We start from the raw sequence: 23,429 nt of genomic DNA, 5'->3' as shown, positions 1-23,429 counted from the left end.
CAATTTTGTGACATCCAGATTAGTATCGTGATTCCTGGACATATTATGCTATGGAGCTTACATCTCAAGCAGAGGAATCTAATAGTACTCGTAGAGATTAAATAGGCAATTACATTGACAGATTTGGCACCAAGACCGCTATTCTAGGATCATTAATTTAGAGGATCATAAGAGAACTTCAATATAACCATGATGAGGATGGAATACTACCGCCTCCAGCGGAAGTTTCAGATTAAGGAATGGTCAGTATTGGAAGCTCAGTTCAATTTAAATGGATGACCGAACTGATTTTCTTGGTTTTCCAAATTCAAATATGGTCAAGAGCGATTCACACGTATCAAAGAATTTCTGATACCAGTATCGTCTCTTTTAATATAGCATTTGAATCTTTCATCAACATTAACCACCTAGCTCTCAAAAATAATTATTATTGTGTTGTGAGTAATCAACTTAGGTGTCCCACAGAGGCAGATACTTCACTTGATATTATTTGCCACTGTCACGCAATAAATTCTGTGTGTGTGTATTTCAAGATTGATATATTGCGAGAAAATAAGGAGCTTACACTATATTGAGTTATGTTCGTGCCAAAAATAAAACATAGTAGAAATTCGATACCAGCTCCTCGTTTTCATCTCAAAAAATGTCTAGAAGTTTTTCTGGCTCTAAACTCGATAGAAAACCAAGACGCACAAAATCCCCTCTGCAGTCTAGACGGCATTTAATCACGTCCATTTTATTGCTGCTTGTTCAACTTTAGTTCAACTGGGCGTACCAGTCGAATATGCTTTTTGCTAGACTGAACAAGTTTATTTACTAAAGGCCTCGTATTACTTACTATCTTTTGAAAGTTTACCAGACTTCGAAATAGAGTGCTTTTAGTTATTTTCTCATTTCCCGATATCAATCAGTATTTGCGAAGCCTTCTTGTTCTAGTTGAAGAGATAAACAACTAGGAAGTAAAACATATGTCCTCAGTCTCAGGGTTATGGAGCTGGAATTAATTCAATTTTGACCACTTTCCATTTTCAAGGCTTTCCCATTTTCTCTCTCTAGGTTCTATTCATATATAATAGCCACTTTTGCGCTAAGTGATTATAAATTATAGCCGTCAAACGTTGATTTCAATGCCAGACAAACCTTATTTTTCTCATAAACACCTAGTATACGATTTTTCTCAAAAAAAGTTCTAGACTCGTGACAGACATCCAGTCTTCATAACGGTTTGCTTTTTCGTTTTTGATCTTATCGAAATTCGATTCGAATTTTCTTTTTCTTTTGTCTCACATCCAATAAACCATAATGCACTTTTACGTGCTCTTATATTTTTTTGTTCAAAATTCTGCCAAATAAATCTTTTTAAACTCACTCTTGAGATTATGACTATTCCATAGCACTTCAGAATATTAAAATCTTCACTTTTCAGGATTAACAAGCCATCTTAATCATGAAATGCAGGAAATAGATCCTTATTTTTCGTTCTTTTTTCTATTTTTTGCAGCAAAAATAATCTAGTTGCGATTTCTGTTTCATCAGGAGATAAAGTGAAGTTTTTCTTCATCGAAACAAAAAAAATCTAAAAATCATTCACTCATGCACACCATCACTCCCAGATGTAGCTTTCACGCTTCAGGCAAAATAAAAAAACAATGAAAGAATCTGAATATGGAAGAGAAAGAAATTAAGACATTCCTTATATATATTTCAGATATTTCTTGAAAAATATTTCCGACGTCAAAATATCAGAAGAGTCTTTGTTAATAATAACAATGGAAAAGTAGCATTAACATTTCAAAGAGATCTCATGAGGGAACAGGGAGTCATCCCCACACCTTGCATGGCCTTCATGAAAAGCAAATGCAACCGCCAAACTTGCTAGTAGTGCCCCTGGCAGAAAAGAACAGTTAATGTTCTTTGAGATGTGCTTATACCCAGAGGCACATAACGTTAGAATCTGTTTTACAGAGTATCTATATTCACTCTTTCTCTCACTCTCTCATTCTCTTCCTCACGGTTTAGCAGTACTTATAGAATTTTCTTCTTATTTTTTCCCTTGTATTTTCTATTTCTTTCTTCAAAGCTACTTTTGCCAGCCAGTATCAGAAAATAGAAAGGATAGCAAACGGTTGCACATGCTTACACTTTATGTTCCACTACTTCACTTTTATTGCCAGAGAAAATTCGATTTTCTTCTCTAGTTCTTACGGGAGTTAACGCAATTGTCAAAGGATGATGAGTGAGTGATATTGCAAATAAATTCTTTTTTCACGTTAATATTACATAAGAAAAACTTCTAGAACCAGGAATTCCAACAAAAATAATAATACAATTTCTGATGACCCCCCTTAAGATTATGTAATCTTTCTTATAGATCACCCACGTTCACTTTAGAAATCATGTTTTCTATCTTTCTTCTTCTAACTAGAAATAAGGGCGCGGTAGCCCGGTCGATAAGATGCTCGCCTAAAGTACCAAAGGATGTTTAGAGGTGTCGCGAGTTCGATACCCAGTTCGTCCTTGTCAGAAAACTTTCCTGACGTAGGGGTACAACAAAAAACGGTGATTTGACCGCAGCAAAAATTGCTACCGCAAGGAGTCCCCCATCGAGGGGTTAGCGCACCAACCCCTCGACGAGTGTAAAAAAAAAACAAGCCTGCCGTTCGGAATCGGCAATAAATTGTAGGTCCCGGTCTAATTAGCCCTCGTGTGCAGAAAATGACCGTGGTGCGACAAAAATGATCAAATGATCAACTAGAAATAAATTATTTAAAGGAAGCAATATTTAATCATTACTCATGAAACATAGCATGATTTCGCATCCGAGTCACGTGAACATACGTATCAGCTAAATAATTATAACTTTATACCTCTCTTAAAATCCCTAAAAACTGTGAAAATTCTCTAAAAAATCCCACGAAGAAACTATATTGTAATAGAATCAACATGATACGTACGTACGTACAATCAATGTGATTGATTTTTCTAAGCAACCGATTCTCTCACGTCACGAATATCAAGTATCGCATGCTTTTCGGGAATAATATCGTAAAATTCGTGTATGTTTTGTCGGCATGGCAGGAATTATGGAACGGACTGAACATTTCTAAAATATTCTTCCTTGTTACGATGATCTATGATGTCGTGTTATGAGCGTACAGTCGATGTTTTGCAATTCCAAAGAGCGCTTACTTAATCTACGTGACTTGAAGAACCCATAAAGTTTAGCCGTGCCGCGTATACCGAACCTTACACAGCATTATAGAACGTGAGACAGTCTATAGCTCTATTTTCGTACGTAATGGGAATCTTTGGTGTCCTCTATCAAAATAATTCACTCTTAGATCATCGTGGGAAATAGTATCTTGAAAGAGATTTTCTGTGTTGGTACTCCACCTCTTATTTCACCCATTTCATTGCAGGAAATTTTATTTACATTGAAAAACAATCACATATATAATATGTCTATTACTTTAGAGATTTCTACAAACATTATCATATACAAGATAAATAGAAAACTGGCTGTTTATGTAGAGATGATGATTTCTAGAAAGAAAAATTGACTTCTGCCTCGCACAGCGCCCTCTCGCATTCTGGACGATTGCACTGCCACTACACCATAGAAGCAGATAGAATATTTTTTCTTGCGAAAAAATGCAGAACGGTACCGTGCGGTGGACAGTGATAGCAATTAGTTAATACAAGATATATAGATATTTCTGTATATCTTGTATTAACAAGCGGAAAGGAGATCTTTCTCTTGATATATGTCGCCATGTGGTGGTCTCGATATTATTTACGAACCATCAGCTTATTGCTCCCCCTCCCCCGCTCCCGTCCATTGCACGGTACTAATCAGCATATATACGTTCTAAGGAAAAAATATTCTATCTGCTTCTATAGCGTAGCGGTAGCGCACTCATCCAGAAAGCAAGAGGGAGTAAAGACGAAACCCCGTAGAAGCAGAGGTGAATTTTTATTTCCAAAAATCAGCATCTCCACATAAACTGCCAGTTTTCTGTATATCTTGTATTAACAACCAGAGAGGACATATCTTCCTCTGTTTATATACTCTATATTACTACATATCCATTAAAATATTTAGATCCTCAACTTCCAATGATTGGAAATCCTCATTTTCCTTAGTTTCGATTAGTGATTTCAAACGTACGTCGGAAGCGGACGTATAACACGCACCTATTCTGTATGTAAGATGTTGTTGCATCCAGAGTTATTGGCGCAAATCCTTTTTAGAAGAAGGAGGACATCAGATCTTGGAATCGTTGCCTGTGTTGCCTAAAACTACGCCAAAGGGAAGGAAATGAATGGTTCCGATAAGTCTTGCGCGTATTGCTTCCGGCCACAGAGAACTCGAATCTATACTCTCCTTCAGCTGTTTATCACGATGTGAATACACGACGGCTGTAGAGATAACCGTATCTCAGTGTTTTCTCCTTCCGCGTTATCATGCTAGTACATATTTCAGATTCATAGCTTCATGTAACAAGCTGTTCGCATCTTCTGAAACCACCTACAATTTCCTGGGAGCGAAATTTACTAGAGAAACGTCGAGGCATGAATTCTTTACGATACTGTCGCCTTTTTCTACTTGTACTTTCATATTTAAAAAAAAACTTTTCTTTTTCTTTTAATAATTATTTCTGTCTGATCCTGAATTCTTATTTTGGGTTGAGCTATTGAACAATTTATCTTTACGTAACGTATTTTAAAACATATGTGTGAGAACTTTGTTTTTATATTAAATATAAAATGCTAACTCTCGTAAATTCAAAGGCGTAATAAATGTATATAGAGAATATACATTTATTACGCCTATTCTCTATTCTATTATTATTCCCTATTATTAATAGAGAAATGTAATTTCTTAACGAATATTCATAGCTGTCATATCCTTTTTGATCAATTATCTTATTATCAACTTATTCGTTAGTTTCTTTTGTCACCATGTTTATGTTGTTTTCGTCTTTTCTTGTATGTTTGTGATGCATTAAACTGCTTCCAGGTCTGATCTACTGCGACGCAGATTTGTATACGGGTTCTTTTTCTTCCCCAGGTTACATTTGCATGCATGGTGTACTTTTCTCCCGATCAATTTCAACAGGAATGTCGTTTTAACGTTTGCGGAGCGGCCGTTTCAAAACGCGCTAGCGCGTTTGCATTTCATGTTAGACCACGCATTCTTTGATGACAATTTGTTGTATTGGTGGGTACTATCACCTCTTAAAGTTTTTCCCATTTTTTCTGAATCACCCTGTAGACACCCTGTAGTTCACTTGTTGTGATTTTAAAGATACATTCTTGTGTCTTGTGTTTTTCAGCTATTTGCAAAAACACAAAAAAGCTACGTGATTGCAGATCTAAATATCATTACGCGACATTCCAATTTCTAAAAATGCGTTTCTAAAAGTACCATAATGTCACACAACTATGGTCCAAAACACCATCACAACTTCTGTATTCAAACTATTCAAAAAAATGTTTTTGCTGATATTGCCTGTAGAAAGATCAATTAAACATTTGTTTTGTTCCTTATGTACCTCAAATATGAATTTTTTAAAAAATTAAATTTTGGACCATAGTTGTGTTTTATGAAATCCCAACTATAATCCATCATATATTTCGTGTTATATATCGCTTACGAACCATAGTTGCAAGAATCTACTTCAACTATATCATATATCCATCGTTATCTTTTTTGCTAAAAGAAGATGAAAAGGGTTTTTCTAAACTCGACCCCTAAGTGGATCAAAAAGGAGGGTTCATAGAAAAATCATGCCGAACCAAAACCGCTGAAGTACATCATAGAATTTGGTTAGAAGTTTCGTTTCATGACTATCAGAGTGTTTTTCGAAATTCTACCGCTAAGGGGGTCATAAGAGGTTCAATGGGGGGTCGTATTAATTTGGTCAGTATTTTTGTATTGTAATGTAGAGATTCACTGAGAAGGGATTTTCCAAAATTTAGCCCCCTTAGGAAGCGAGCTACTAAAGTTATATGGAGCAGTCATCACTGAGCCAAAATCACTGAAGTCCTAAATATGAAATTTAATCAATATTGTATTTTATAATGTACATGCCCCCTAAGACGCGATTTCTGAAAATTCATTCTCCAAGGGGGTCGTGAGGGGTTCAAATGTTTCATGGGGGTATCATCGACGATTAATTTTTAGATTACCAAATCGACGCGAGCGATGCTGCGGGTAAAAGCTTGTGGCTCATAAAACTGGTTGGACCATAGTTGAGAGCAAAGTACAATTTTTTGTTATTTTTCCTATAATTATTTTTATACGCAAGCAACAGTAAAAATGTTTATTAAACATATGTAAATATTAAATTACCTATAATACAGAACATCAATAGCGCAGAACAGCTTGTTGTAGTAACTTGTAGACGAGAAAATTTGCAGCTGGACAAGATAACGTGAAGAACATAACCTTTAACTAACAGCTGATTCGCGGGAAAGTGTCGGAGAGAGGGCATCCTATAACCACATCTCCATATTACAATATCTATGCTCTTTGCTTTAGTAATTGAATAGTTCACTAGATGTTGTTAGCATTTCGATTATCGATGTTTTAGTGAGCACGGGTGTTTGGACCATAGTTGTGTGAAATTACGGTACATAAAAAGGCAGCATTTTAAAAAATGTTCATATGAGCAATAATATTTAAATTATTTTTTAAACCCGTATGCCATCAGCTGAAGCTTTGAATAAGCTTTGAATCTCATTTCAATTGCTATACTAGACAAATACGAAATGCCAGTCTAAATTTAATCGGCTTAGTTTTACCGAAATGTTTTCACAGATAAAACAATTTTATTATCTTTCAGTTTTTGTGAAAAACTCAATTCAAACTGCTCCGTGGATAATATATACGGCTCTCCGAATTATAAAAAATTCAAGAAATATAAGAAGTTTCTTTTCTGAATTTTACAAAAAAAGACAAAAAGGTGGCTATATTGTATGTCTAAATCATTACGTGATATTCGAATTTCTAAAAACGCATGTAAATAAAAAGGTAGTATTCTGATGTACTGGCACATATACTGTATAAGTGTAATAATTATTCAAATTATTTTCTTATACAAATGCAAATACAAACACAAAGGCCGCAACAGACAGATTTCCAAACGACGTGGATGAAAAAAAATCGCCCATAATATATATGGATGTCAAATATAACTAAAATACCGCAACCCAATATAAAGCATGTCTCGAAAATAATTTTAGAAACACATAATACTGCCCATATAAAGGATAATGGTCTTATCTAAGTATGGATAGCCTTGCGATTTATCCTAATATGTTTATCGTACTTCTTTTTAAACGTGTCAATCGTGTTAGAATTCAGGACACCTCCCCCCCATTCCATTTATAATGAGTTCCATTCATTTCGAATGTGTTAGACTAATTCACGACCCCCGATGGCAAGCTATTCCATTTATTGACAACCCTTTAAAGAAAAATTTCGTGCGACACCCCAACCTGGAAATGCCCTTTACGAAGCGATATTTTCTTTCAAACCGAGTCTATCGCCATGGGCAATTTACTACCTAGTGAGTTGTGCCGGAAGTGTAAGTGTTTGTACCTAACAGTCTGAGTGCGTATCTAGTGTTGTGTCTGATGTTTCAGAAGTGATTGAATAGTTGTATCGTTTGCAGGCCTGTTGCTCTCTGCGGCGAAACTTTTAACGGGGAGATCGGCTCGCATTAGTGCCTTGAAGTTGGAACCATAGAAAACCAACTTCAGCCGACTACCACTGTGACGTCGGTGGGGTTCGAACATGGGAGCTCGCGATGCGAGTCCGTCACTATGACTACCCGACCACCACAGTGGCTACGAAACGATACTGGTGTCCCCTTGTCGAAGCAGTTGATTGACGGAGTATTAATCACGATCCATCCTATCCATCTAAGTATGATCTCACTCTTCGCTATCCATAGGAAGGTTTTTTCAACAACTGGCTGATGCGAAGATGAATTTAGGAAAGAGAAAAAAAATTCAACTGTCCTCTCACTTGGCTGGTGAGTGCTCTACACCACTCGACTACAAAGGCGACGAACCTCGACCTTTCCTTAGAGCTCGTGTGTGCTGAACGGAACCGTTCATGGACGATCGTACCTAACTAAAGCCAAAGCTCATAACTGCTGAGACTGCCACGAGATGGCGACTCATCCTGAATTATGCTATCCATACGAAGAATAAATTCATCTTTGCATCCGCCAGATGTTGAAAAAATCTTCGTATGAATAACGAAGAGTGACATCATCCAAGTTCTCGCATCCTATCCATCGCGTTGAAATTTTCTTAAACATGTTTAGCATTAGCTATGAAGCTATGAATCAGTTGATCCAATTTCAATTGTTATCCTAGAAATACAAAATGTCAGTCTAAGTTTAATCAGCTTGATTTTATAGAAATGATTTCACAGAATGGATTTTCTTTTTTTTTAAATTATTATCTTTTTTAGTTTTTGTGAAAAACTCAATTCAAACCACTCCGTGGATGAGATATTAGACTCCCTGAATTATTTGTTTTATTCCTTAGATTTTTCCTCTAATAAATTTCTGGTGGATCATTTTTCAAAAGTTATATGCTCATTATTCTCTCGTCTTTTCTCGCGAGTAGTTGATGAAGAACATATTGAATTATGGTAACCACCACCGAGAATACTTTTTTTGTGAAGTTTCTGTTTGGTCCCCGATTTTTGTAAGAAAAACGCAAGCGCTGGAGCGTAAGAGCGAGCTGAGAGTGTGGGAGTGAGTCCAACTCCAGGAAGTGCTCTCCCGGGGTGAGATTCTCTGGGAAGAGCACTCCACTTCCTGAACAACTGCTACGGATCTGCAAAAGGCTAATGACCAAGCCTTACTTTCAGGCCCCGGACCGGGATTCTAAGATCCGGAACTCATAAATCAGCTGTCGAGCTCTGAACTGTTTTCCCTGTAAACGGCATGAAGGCGTTCAAGATTTATCTCTTTATTTGCTTTTCTTATTCTATTTATCACATTCATAAAGGCGGAATAAAGGAGAAGGCGATGTTTTATAACAAGCCCCTACCCTATGGAAGATGTTTCGGGTCATTGTGAAGCTATACTTATTTATAAACTAGTCCGGGCTATTTATCATAAGAATTTCAAACCCGGCCTTACATTGATCCTAAGAATAATCTTTTACATACATCATGTCGGGTGAAAAAATATTTTTGATTGATAAGGAGTATTACTGAAATTGTTTTGAATCTATATGACAACACTACTTGACAAAAAAAACACGTAGAAACCGAAAATGCATGTCGCGAAAAAGAATCTCATGTTGATGAATCACTGTTTTTTTCCCCCATGTCCATTTTTCCGTGATATTCATATTGAGGACTCGCTTTTAATATGCAACAGGAAAACGAAATGTATCACGGTATGACAGGTGAGGAAAATTTTATGAGACCTGCTTTCATTTTCAACAAAAATATTTATTTTTTCTAATAAGTTTAGTTGTTTCAGAAAAATTCTCTACTGCAGTGGAACACACACATGGCCATATAAAAATCAAATTAACATTCAGATACATTGAAATACCTTTGAGACATTAACGTTGTGATCCGGATTTTACTTTTATTTCATTCATTGCTTTCACATAGTTAACGCAAGTAATTAATAATTTTAAACAACGTGATACATCCGTGATCAAAAGTTATATCGATTAATACAACATTGTCCGCATTAATAAAAAAAACTTATTTAAAGAAATTGAAAAATTCATCCAGGAAAAGGCTCTCACGGCATAGTTACGGCTGTAGAAAGCTCATTATAAGAGAACTTCAATTATAGACATCCTGCACTTCATGCGTTATGATTTTAAAGATATGTGTAAATTTTATTTTGGGTCTGGTGTTTTATAATTTAGCTATTTGCTAAAAAATCCAAGTTGTATATATGAATAGCTACATGACATTCGAATCATTTGAATTTCGAAAAATGCATGTACTGTGTATAAAACGGCAGTATTTCTGAAGAACGTGCATATAAGTAATAATACTTGAATTGTTTTTTTCAAATGCGTATAGCATTAGCTCAAGCTTTGAATTAGTTGATCTCATTTCAATTGTTATGCAAGAGAAATACAAAAGTCAGTCTAAATTAAGCGCGACCGTGACCGTGAATGATCACTGATATTTATACTAATAGTGCATATACTGCAAATGTGATATTTAGAAATATAACAATAAGTGAATTGAAATATACGATGAAATGCAATAATAGACTGCTTGCTACCGAAAACGCTTTTCTTCATTCCAAAATACAAGGATTTCAGAATTGTCATTTTTTTCTGAAATCTCAGAGGTTAGAGTGAATTCGGAAAACTGAGCCTGACTTATCATCATTTTTTCTGCGTTGAAACATCTTCTCGATACATGTTTACATTCCCTAAGGCACAAAGGCACAAGAAGAAACGAAACTCTGGTATTGTGAAAGACAGGGCTAAGAAAAGTAAGGAAAGCAAAAAAATAATAGTAATAATATATATATATGGAAGGACACGCTTTGAGGGAAGATGGGTAGGATGAAAGAGAGACTCGGCAATGCTTTCAATCTCTTCCTCGAATGCTGTTTTCCTTGCTTTGCACAAATACATCAGCTTCTTTGTCGAGTACATTTGTTTGGCATCACGTCTTTTATGAAAGCACAGTTTTCCACCAGCCATCCTAGCTCTACTTTCTTTTCGCTATGGAAAGAAAAGCACTAGTTTAATTTTCGAAAGAACGCGAAAGAATAAGAAGGAAGATGCATGTAACAAGAAGAACAAAATCCTTTCTTTTTTAAAGTAGAGGAAAACCAAGAAGTGATTGAAGCTACAGAGGAAGAGAGGCTCGGCAAGTACAAAAAAATGGAGGAACAGTGAGTAATATGTAGTATGCACTACTACTTCTACCACCAACCTCCTTTCTTTTCATTTTGCCGAAGCTAAGCTTTCTTAAGCAAAAGACATATAACAGTAAGTAATAACTTGTACACGCATCTTGTTAAAAAAAACATCTTACCGGAAGATATTAAACACGACAAAGCTCTGCCTGAAAGACTAAAAAAAAATGAGGTAATGGAATAGCATATACGTACCTGGATTTTGTGTGAGAGGGAGATTTCTTTGTTCTCCAGTTCTTTGTTCCTGACATGTATCCCGACAGCGACAAATATTTCTTGGTCATTCATCTTTCTTTTCACTTACGTCTTTCGTCTTTCTCTCTGTCTCTCTCTTTCGGTCTCGTGTATTAACGATGGTATGATGTTTCAAATAATGACTCTTTAATTACACAAAAAACCCCTAAAGAATCATCATGCGCTATATTTTTCAATGAGAGGTTTGAGTACTCTTTTCTTTGTAACATTTAAGCTCGAATTTTACTCTCATAAAAAAAAAAGTTTCGTATAAAATTACGAAATAAAAGGATACCCCTTGGCTAACGAGTTTTTCGGCTAACGAAAAATTTGCGGTACAGTGGAACTTGCATTATTTGAATTTTGGATGATTCGAAATCTTACGATCCTCTATTGAGTTTTTATCTAATTTAATGTTAAAATTTCTTGTTTGATTCAAATTTTTTGGATTATTGGAAGTTGGAGGAAGAAAATCATGATTTTTGTACGAGCAAAGTTGGTTTGAAAAATTCTGGAAGTCAGACTTTTCTTTTCTCGGCTAGGTTCTTGAAAATAAATATTTAAAAACAAATAAAAGTTTTGAATAGTCTATTTTTCTCTACACTTTTTTTTTTGATAGATAATGTAATGCCTATTTTAGCATTGTTTATCTGGAGTACGTCGAAAATATGCACCACCTAATACCGATTACGCTTTCCAACCTATAGATCAAGGTGCACATTCAAAATCTGAATTTTTTGTCGTCATTGGGAGAATAGAAGTATCGGAAAGTTCAGATTGTGTAATACGTTAATGAAAGTATATTTCCTGGGTAGGTAAGAATGATAAACAGAATGTAAGAAACTGTTTCATAACTGATGATCATGAAGTGTTTCCGTGAATCAGGCTTTGAACATGGTCAAGAAATTCTTTAGTGATGCTGATTCCAGAACAGTGGAATAATGTAGCAGCAAAGATTAATTATATTAATATTATATAAATTATTAAAATTTGGGAAACAGTTTGAACATTTTATACATTGAAGAGCAATAAAAAACCAATAATTTTTTTATGATAAAATATAAATACTGCTCATAAAAAGTTCTGATTGTGTTATCTAAGTATGCATAGCTTCTCCATCTATCCCAATAGCTATAGCTTTATCGTATTTCTTTTTAAACGTGTCAATCGTGTTAAGAATTCAGGAACCCCCCCCCCATTCCATTTATAATGAATTCCAATCATTTCGAGTGCACATTTATGCAAAATTTCAGAATTTTTTGTGAAGTAGTTTTTTAATCTTATGAATGAACTCAAACTTGCAATCTGAGAAAATTGCGTTCAAAGTGTTTTTTCGTGTATACATTTACCCTATATAATTCATTACTTCTTTCTTTTATTTTAAAAGAACAAATTAGTTTTTCATTTAAATGAAATAATTTTTGAAGTCGTGTTTAAAACATAGACTTCAGGTGTCGTTGCAACCCTTAAGTTAAATGTTCGCCTCCAGAATGTCCAATGATGACAATTGGAATCGCTTCAGAATTTCAACACCAAAATGTATTTCTCGAAAAAATATTTGATATATATTTATGTTTTATTCTACCTGTAAAGACGGAAGAAAAAAAAATTCAATTTTTTGTCAAAAAAATTTCAGGTCATAAATGGTTAAGAAATGCTTATAAATGGTTAAGACATGCTTATAAATGGTTAAGAAATGCTTATAAATGGTTAAGAAATGCTTATAAATGCTAAAGCTCACTATCGATATCTCCTCACTATTCAGTTCTGTGTGGGAGTGACAATGTAGTCTGGTTCAGAATCACATAGAAACTCTTGATAAAGTACTGAGCTTGTGCACATAAAATGCTCCCATGAAGGTAAGAAACTCTTACGATTGTTTACAGTGCAACTTTGAAAACAAAAACGATCTACTCTTTAACTATAAAGAGCCCAAATATTCATCCGCCGAATTTTTGATGGAGAACTGTATCAAATTTTTCGTTGTAATGTAGTGCAACTTCAGTATGAAATTCTGAAGAATTAATTACAATTTCACAAATTCTGTCGACTCTGGTTAGTGAAAAACAACCTAAATTGTGTGAAGAATCTAAATGAATAGAAAATGCCTAAAAAAACACTGGTTTACATCTTCAAACGTTTGTTTGAGTGCATCGAATCAAAATTACTTAATCTATCCATTATAATTTAGCGATAAATTTAACGACAAGTGTAAGATTTATCGCTCTCTTTAACCAGTAACCATATTTTAAGACATTGGAATACCATAATACTGTACGTGATACGCTGACCGAAGAAGAATACGAAACTTTAAAATGAGGGGCGTTTCTTGACAGAGCATTAAAGGGCTAGAAGGAAAGGAGACGCCATTTTCGGAACTTCCAAAGAAGGAAGCTTTAAAGCCTTTGGAAGGTTTCACCGATATTTACTTCTTCTTCTGTCTGCAAGAAAGCCTCAGCTAAATCCTTAAATATCTAAGGGGCTAGCTAAATCTGCCAGAAGTTTCGCTCCCGCGAATAAGAAAACGACAGAAGAAGATCCAGAGTTATGAAGATCAAGAATAACAACTGGAAACTTCCGACGGGTGGATTGCCTCAGTTCTTTCAACTGAATCTCCATTTCCATCCAAACCTTCGACTCAGCAAGCTTCCACCGACGTTAATCCCGAGCTTTTACTAATGGAACATCTTTTATCTTGAAGTTTCAATTCCTTGCGTTTTCTCTCTCTCTCTCTCTCGCTCACCAAATAGCATGTCTCGAACCCTACAGGATGCTTCAATATTGGTGAAGAGAAATCGAGGTCCTTAAAGCTTTCAAGACTTTTTTAGGAGCTCCCGAGTCGAGAAAATTTAACTACCGACTGCAATACATTACCTACATCACTTATTTCTATTCATAGCTTGTCACCGTATGTAACAGTTTTTTATTTATTTATTTATTTTTTATTTATTTATTTATTTTTTATTTATTTATTTTTTTGTAACGAAAAAAGTGGTTTTCCGCCACGCTAATTGGCATATCTCATTAAGTTAGGTTCCCATGTTCCGATGTATTTCTTAAAGGAATAGTTAATGAGCAGAGAAATTTGCAATTTAGCGGGGGGAAAAACTTTTTTCATGAGCTTCTTCCTCTTAATTTTTTTGATTATTCTACTTTGAGAGATGTTTGAAATCGTACATGAACTGGAAAAACGAAACAAAACTGATTTTGTTATTTTAGAAATATGCTACGAGAAATGAAAACAAAAGCAAAATCTCTTAAACATTTCTTCTTATGTTTTAGTTAACTAATGAACCTACACTTTATATTGGAAACTCTATTCAAAAAACTTAATTGTCGAATTATCAAAGTTTTTGTCTTTTATTTAATGTGGTTTTGCTGAATTTTTTTTTTGTTCAGAAATTCCATCAAAAATCGTTTGTTTCAAGTATCATATTTCCTATTAGACAATTTTGAAAAATCCCAATTTTTGCCAACTTTATGTTAAAAATCAGTAATTGATTTTTTACATTAATTTGAGAACATCAACTATATTTCAGATTTGTTCGTCTTTATCTTTTTCACTGTAATTAACTTTTTCATCTGTTTTTACCTTTTTTTTGTTTATATCACTAAGCGTATTAAAAAAAATTTAGTGGAACTCCAATTCAAAATAATTAGTACATTTGCGTCCGTGAGAACTTCAAATATTTCCTTAAACTTAAGCAATAGACTTCAATGAATCAATTGAAATTCATTTAACAGTTTTATACGTTCGTAAAAACACGATCTCTTCGCCGGAGTGAGATACATAAATTAGTTGGCCAAGTTCCAGCATTGACTATGTCTATGGATTCTTTGGAAAGTCTGTGACATGCTAGCCGGCAGAAAAATTTAGAGTCGATCTCAATATTGCATCCTTATAAATATCCTCTCTAAAATAAACTAATTCTGATTTCGATCTTCTGTAATACTTTCCACGATTTAAAAGACCCCAGGCTCTGTCTAAAAACTGCGATGGTGAAAATGTCACATAGATGCAAACAACAAATGCCACGGCATCGACTTGGTATTTCGTAATCGTTCCTCTTCAAATACTGTTTTGTTTTGTTTAATGGTGGAATAAATGTTCAACTTCTTTAAATTTCTAAGGACTCGAACGGTACTATCTTTTCGACGATGATACAGCATTGAATGTACTAACAGCCAATGATGAGAAAGTTATTACTTATCAGTATGAAAATGCAATGCATTAATTAAACTTATTAGAAATTAGAAAGAATCATGAAGTTTTTAACTCGCGCAACAGAATTTTACTCGAATATTTTGATAGGATTGTAAAGCTTGAAATACAAAAATTCGACGATACAATTTTGCATAGCTGTTTCTGTACTATACAGGTGATTACCTAATTTCCCTTGCCGTATTTTACTGGTGAACCATTGATCCTAGAGGCATACTTACCATTAAAAAAATTAGCCAAATTACAACTCAGATGCGTCATTCATGTTGCAAGGGGTTGTATAGTTATCAAAATAAAAAAATAACTTTTTATATGAACACCTTGTCCTCAAAAAATCCAATCAGTTGCCCCGTCTCTCCTGAGACCAACGAAAAAAACTTCCACGTTTCCAAGTGCAATATTGACTGAGACATTTGATTTCGAAAATCAGAGGAAAGTTGTGAAGGGACAGCAAAAACTAACGGACGACGCCTCTATCCGTTATTTTAGCTGTTCTTTCTAACCTTTTCTCAGATTTTCGAATTCTAATATCTCTGCGAATATTGATTGGACTTTGTTTCTTTTTGTTGTTTTTTTTTGGAGTTTTTTGGCCTCAGGAGAAAAATTTTCTAATTGAATTTTCGAGGACAGGAGTAAGTTAATTTTAATATTTTAATAACTATATAACCCCTTGCAACATGAATGACATAACGCACCTCAGGTCCACATGTGTTATACATATATATATATATATATATATATATATATATATATATATATATATATATATATATATATATATATATATATATATATATATATAACTATTTATTTATTTATATTTAGATATAAATATTTATTTTAAATTTATTTATTTATATTTAGATACTTTTTCTAGATCCTTGAGTTTTCTAAGCTACTGGCCTTGATGAAATCGCTACTTACTTTTTGAAACACGACGAAATTTCGGTGAGCGCCTTTCTATCCAAGTTTTTTTCAATGCTGTTATGACAGCGCTCTAGTACCCGATATCTGACGATACGCTGATATAATTACTTATCTTCAAGAAGAAAGCTAGCTCGTCCGACCCATATAAAATACCATCCGATATCCTTGACCAGTGTGGTTTGCAAAACGCTCGATAGGTGTCCGTACTTCACATCTTGGAGTTCTTGCATAGCAGAAATATCATCCCAAAAGAACAATTCGGCTTTGTTCCAGGAAGATCACCAACTATCCAAATGATCGAGTGCTTGAATGAATGATCCACCGCTATGGACCTTAATAAGCCCAGAGTGTAAAAAGATCAGCTGTGTTTGCGAAATTAAGTTACTGATACGTATATTAACCGCCTTATTTTTAACCAGATACCAGCAAGTCAAAGTAGGTCAGAAGCGTTCAGGGCTCTGTGTTAGGTCTGCTGATGTTTCTCGCATTCACATATGACACCAGGGTCGTAACTATGATTTTTCTCGCCTGGGGCAAACATGATTTTGCCAAGCCCACAACTTTGAAATTCGATCATTTTATAACGGGGTTCTTTGTCCCCACCTAAAACTGCCACCCGGAGCAGTTCCTGCCCTGACATCCCACATTCCCTGCTTCCTGTACCTGACTATGCATATGAAAACGATTTGAAATTTTTCCTTATAGTAGATGTTCAGTCTATGACTGAACTTCAGTTGGCATGCGATCGTCTTTCGAAATGAAGTGCACAAAATTTATTGCCTTCATCCCTCGATAAAACATTTATATCAAACATAGGGTTGAACAATCCAGAATGTCGATTCTTTTTCTAAATAATTTTGTAATAAAACCAGTATTCATACACTCTGACTTAGGCGTTATTATTGACCAGAGTTTTTCAATGTCCAGCTATATAAGAAAAATCGTGTGCAAAAGCAACTCTATTATAAGAAATGATGAGAATTATGATAAGAAAGTTCTATTCTAAGTGCGACAGTGCGGCTCTGATGTGGACCTTCAACACTTTAGTTCGACCTGTTCTCGAGCACGCATCGCCAGTGTTAAACCCTCATTTGACTGGTGACATGGAACTAATTGAACCATCCAAAAGCGTTTCACGAAGTGCCTGCCAAGTCTCCGGGATCTTTTATATCCCGAACGACTGCACCTCTTGAAGCAACATTCTCTAGAATAGCGCAGACTGATCAACGTCTTGAGACTGCTGTATAAAATGTTTAATGCTCTAACATACATCGACTATTTCATCGATCATGAAGTTCACGATCTCTCGCACCAGAAGTCCGCAACTCTGCATACGCATTCCATTTGCGAGAAGGAACCGCTTACAGCAAGGGTCTTCAACGAATGGAACGCGAACCACATTTGGCCATCGGAGCTTTTGTCGTGGTCCACCGACCATTTTCAGAAAATGGTTGAAAACATTGAAAAACGATTAATTTCGGAATGAATGAAAGAAATAATTTCGGAATTAACGAAAGAAATAATTTTGGAATTAACGAAAGAAATAATTTTGGAATTAACAAAAGAAACAATTTTAGAATAAATGAAAGAAACAATTTTAGAATAAATGAAAGAAACAATTTTAGAATAAATGAAAGAAATAATCCCGGAATAAATGAAGGAAATAATTCCGGACCAAAGCAATGAAATTTCAGAATTAATGAAAGAAATAATTCCAGTATTGATGAAAGAGGTAATTCCATTTATAATTCCATTGACGCCTTCTATTAAGATGGCACTAAATTACATGAGTTGGCAGCCCACGTTCTTCGCGGAAAGATTCAAATTGGCCAGCCGTGTCTGAAAGGACTCCTGGCTTACAACATTCATGTTTAAGTCGGGCTGGCAGAGCTTGGAATAGCCTTCCAGACGACCTGGTTGGTACACCGATGTACACATTATTTTGCAAAAGACTATCAAGCTTTGGCATTTCGTGTTTCTTTTGATCAGATACCCATTTTCCTTAAATGATGTCATTATTTTTGCGCTTTTTTGTATTTTGATCTTGATTTTTTTCCCCTGCAATGTAAGTGCAATCGGCCTTTTATGGATGTAAATGAATAAATATTTCTAGCCAATATAAAAAAAAATGTTTTCGTATTTTCATGTTAATATATGTATTATCCAGATATCGGTGTGTGTCATTTTAAGTTGTTCTATGTTCCGAATCAGAACAGCAAGCAATTATAATTTCATGTTTCGGAGCTGAAATGTATAAATTCGTGTACAGATAATCAAATTCTTTTTATTTTTTGATAAATTCATTTTATTTTTTGGCAAAACTCCGTATTATTAACGGCACACAGACACATAAAAATTAAATTCATTTCTTAGCAAGCTTCAATACACACTAAAAGCTCGCCGAGTCAAAAATAAATTGTTGCTATTATTTCTATGATTCACACTGATGCTCTGTTTCCTAAAGATAAAACAAATCTGATGAATTGGATCACATACATTGTGGCAGTTTTGGAAAATTGTACTATTTTAACAAACTTGCTGAGATCCAAACATTCACTTTGAGAATATACCCGATTAATACCATTTTTTGAATATATGTGCGATGAAAGAATGAACACCACAAAACATGGCAGTCCTAAAGCCCAGTACCAAAGTGCTGAAGACGAATCCAAATAGTCACACAACACACGTTGCTGTAGCAAAAATAGTGAAGAAATCTCGCGTAAAAGGCGATTTCTTTAGGTCTGGGACGTTCAAAAGCTTGTTAGACGAGGCTGGGTCATAAAAATTGGCTTCTGCTTTCAAAAAGCCAGTTTCTCAGACTCTATTCCCTTGTGCATTTCTACATCTCGTGGCATTAAAAGGATCACTGGAATGGTTTCCCGGCGAAGCATTTCATTATGGAAATGGGATGCTGCTACCCAGCAGCAGCATAACCTCACACAGAATACTAGGACGTATGTAATGTCCTACAAAGAGGGGTGGATATGTAGGAACAGACATCAAGGAAAATTATATAGAAATATTCCAGAATTTTCTCCTACTCCTCATATTCTGTGCTTTCTTTTGAGCTTTTCTTCGCCTAAAGCCTCTTACCGTGTGTTGGTGCGCCTTACGCTCCTCCTTTGTCTTTCTCCGGTTTCCACTTTCTCCCGAACATGACTACAAGAATATTTCAGGAATGAAAGAAGATGGATTGACAACGCAGCGCAGCTTGTTATTATTTACATTTCCAAGGCTTTCTCAGTCGAAAGGCAAGGCGATATTGCTGGGAAAAGTTGCCGCTGTGATACTTTCCTGTATATATATTTTCACATTCCTATCTCTTCCTATTCCGTATTCCCAAAGCGACACCAACTACTAGATTCTTATTGAAATGTCCGCCGATGCGTAAGTGTATGTCACATGACTATGAATGCTTACATTTGAATACCGATATCTTTTAAGGATAGGAATATCGTATTTAGCAATGAGTTTCACAGTTCTTTCTCAAATTAAAGCCGTTAATTTTACACTATTGTTTTATAACTGCCTATGTTATTTTAACATATTTTCTGTTACGGGAGCTATTTTTTCAAACGCATATAAATTTTCAACTCCCTTAACGTTCATGCCTGAGTTTTACTCAGGCTTTGAAATTATGTACTACTACTTAAGCACGAACTAAACTTATACAAAAAAATAGCGTAAGAATCTCGTGCGATAAAAGTGAAACTTGCAAATGAAATCTAGAACGCGGGTAGTTCATAACGATGGGACGGATCACAATCAATATACAACTTGGTCATAAAATACATAGCATTCTTATGCTATGTATACGTGGTGGTGTACTGACTTCTCCAGTACACCACCCTATTCGCATCGATTAGGTATGCACGTGTATAGTCTAAGATTGAAAATTAAAGCCAGCGAGAATAATAAAGAGAATAATTGAATCAGTGAGAAGAACAGTGCTTGTCCGAAATTCGCAGTTTCAAAATTGTGTAGACAGCATATTGACTTTGAAAGTGTGAGCTAACTTTACCAATGAAGGGAAGCTGGTATAGTACTGCTCTTAAGCGTAATGTTTAGATCTACATTTATCGAACCGGTTCATTAAAACAAACAAATTGGACTTGTACTGTTCTTTTTCTCCCCGATTCAATTCGAAAATATTATTGATATTCTGTGCCCTGGAATTGAATCCGATCCATAGTCATATTTGTGATTAAAGATGAAGACTTTGCCAATACACCATCCTATGTGCTGGCAGCCACTCGTTATCAGAGACTCGTGTTGTATATGTAGTAATGAAAGCTTTTCAATCTCTCCATGACTCTGATTTTCTTTAAAACAAATTCACTGCACCATACCTGAAGAAGTTTCACTCCAAAAACGAGTCGAGGCTGTATCATCGTCAAGGCCACTAACTAGTTCAAACGGGAATACGGCTTTTAAACATCGTTACAGTGCAATACGAATTGTTTGTTCTAGTCACTACAGCAAAAGAAGTCTTCAGTTCAGATAAATAAGGGATATATTGTAGGATTTCTCTCAACCACATCTATCTTTATCTTGTCGTATGTATTTTTCTGAGTTATAGTATAAAATTATTTCATTACAAAAGTGTGCCTCAAGCAGAACGAAGAGACGTAAAAACACCAGTAAGATATCATTGATGTTTTTTTTAACAATATCTATCCCGTAGACACCAAAACCGTTTGTATTGTCTCTTGAGATATAAGCATTCAAAGTATTTTAGTTATGCATTTTTTAAAGATATGCAACCACTTCGGTCCAGATATCTGTTTTACGAGACGTATTCACATCAAAACATATGTAGACTTAACATATTCGCGCGCGCACGCATGAATGGGAGCGTTTGTGTGTTATTAGCGATGTCTTTGGAAAGTCGGCCTTTTTTTCTTGGAAAAAACTGAGCACATTGAAACGGAGTATATTAAAACAGGGTTAATATATATTTAATAATGCCGATTGTAGTATCGTGTTTTCATTACTGATGTTCCGATGAAATAATAAAAAAAAATCGAATCAATTAATGTGATAATTGTAACACGTGTCTCATGCATGTAAGCAGATGGAAAATTATTGCGAAAAAGCTATTTTTCGAATTATTTCAACGTTTCTTATTCAAGTCCAGTGCTTTTAGTCAGTATTCGTTTCACATATATCTTGGTTCCTTAAATAGAATATTTCGTATTCCAAACATTGATTAATATTTCACTATTTTTATAACTCAGCAGTGAAACTAAGCTCATTACCAATGCATATTTTCGGCTAAAAATATGAAATCTTTCACTGCATTCTACAGAATGTTATCAAGTTTTTCATTTGAAACTCTTGTTTTTGAAGTCTAAAATGTTCGCTAATGGCTTTTTCGAATAACTTTCGCAAGATTTTCTCCGTGCCGAACATTTCCATCTATTAAAATAATCCTTAATACCTTAATACCATTATGTAGCAGATCTCGCACTAAAATAAGTAGTTCTTTTTTTAGCGATTTGGTTAGCTTGGAGGTAGAACTAATGAGTTTCAACTTTCTCTCAACTGAGCAAAACTAACTTGTTAATTTCAGCTTGTTTCTACTTAGTTTACTTAAACGAAATAGTGCATTTGCAACAAATCTTTTCAATAACACTCAACGTTTTTCCATAGATTTCGCACAGAGAAATTTTAATGCAGATTTTTTTTTTTCTCCTTATTTTGAAAGGATGTGTAAGTTTTGTATCTACTAAAATAGGAACGTAAAAATAATAAAAGCTTGAAGATCTAAATAATAAAAGCTTTTTCGGATGGGTCCACGTCTCATCTTACAATAATAGTAGCAGATTAGATTTCCTTCAAATGCTACCTCTCTTTTTCGCATTCGTTGTTTGAATGCTAAATTCGGCCATCAATGCAATACATTACGTTGTATAAAAATCACGTAAAAGCAAAAAAAAAAATTAACGAAGCTCTAATGATGTGCACAAATGTACTGATTTAGAGTAGTTTTGTGAATCTGCAACTCTCTTAATTAAGGCAAAATCGTCTTGGGATCTTTTTTTTTTTCGTCAAAAAAAGAAAAACTAAGAAGAAAAGGCTAAGCCCTCCATCAGCTATCATCTTATTCTTTTCTAAATGGGTGGAAGATTACCTTTCCGGCTAGGAAAGAAGCATATCGCCTTTCTTTTCCTATTTTTAACAGGGAAAAAAAGAGTAATGATCAACACTTTTTTCTCCCAAGCAATTTCTTACAGGAAAAAAAATTCTGCTTGCATAAAGAAAGTAGCACATCTGAGCTAGAATTCATCATAATGCATTCTTAGTTACAGGGAAAAAAAAATGAAGAATATATTAATCTCTTTGTGAAGGACTACATAACGGAGAATATTCTCGACGCTCTGAAAAGATTTGCCTTGAAATTTTTATGAGAACAAATCTGTCTTGAAAAATGTTCTAAATGAGTAGAAATTTTTGATTTTTTTTCGTGCTTGTGCCAAAAAATATTTTTTTATCGCTGGCTAATTTCTTTTTAGTGTCTGAAACATGAATGTTGATATCATTTACATTATTGTCAGTATTTTTCTTCAAAAATGCATTAGAAAAATATCTATCTTGTCATTACTTTCTACACGTACGCATACAAAAAGGCTCAAGGAAATACATCACTCCCAGCTTTCAAAATAATTCACATGATCAATTCATTAAAATTGTATATACAACATTTTTATACATATACACACATACAGCTTTGTAGGGAAGAATTCGTACAATTTGTTAGGAATCGGTCTTAATCTTCCAAAATTATAAATTTCTTTGATTTTTGATAAACAATTTTATCAAAAACTTCACGTTGTTTTTATTTTGCAAACGCAAAATATTCACTTTAGCTTATGATGAATCAAAACAAATTTCAGATAAGAATTTTTTATGTTCTCTCTCATATTCTGAATTCCTTGTTGGGAAAAAAAATAAAGGAGAAATATTTCTTAAAGAAATGTATGTTAAATGGAGGAAAAAAAAGATTTAATACTAACATAAATGTGAAAGCAGCTTTTTGAATAATATCTTATGTTAAAGAAAATTTTTTCTTCAAAGCCTCTTAGTTAAATTCCTGACATAGCTTCAAA

Source organism: Pholcus phalangioides, unplaced genomic scaffold (genome assembly GCF_987345545.1).
Source record: "Pholcus phalangioides strain wild (caught in Gottingen) unplaced genomic scaffold, Ppha-v1.0 ptg000007l_1, whole genome shotgun sequence".
NCBI classification, from domain to species: Eukaryota; Metazoa; Arthropoda; class Arachnida; order Araneae; family Pholcidae; genus Pholcus; species Pholcus phalangioides.
Note: the sequence above shows the minus strand (reverse complement) of the source record.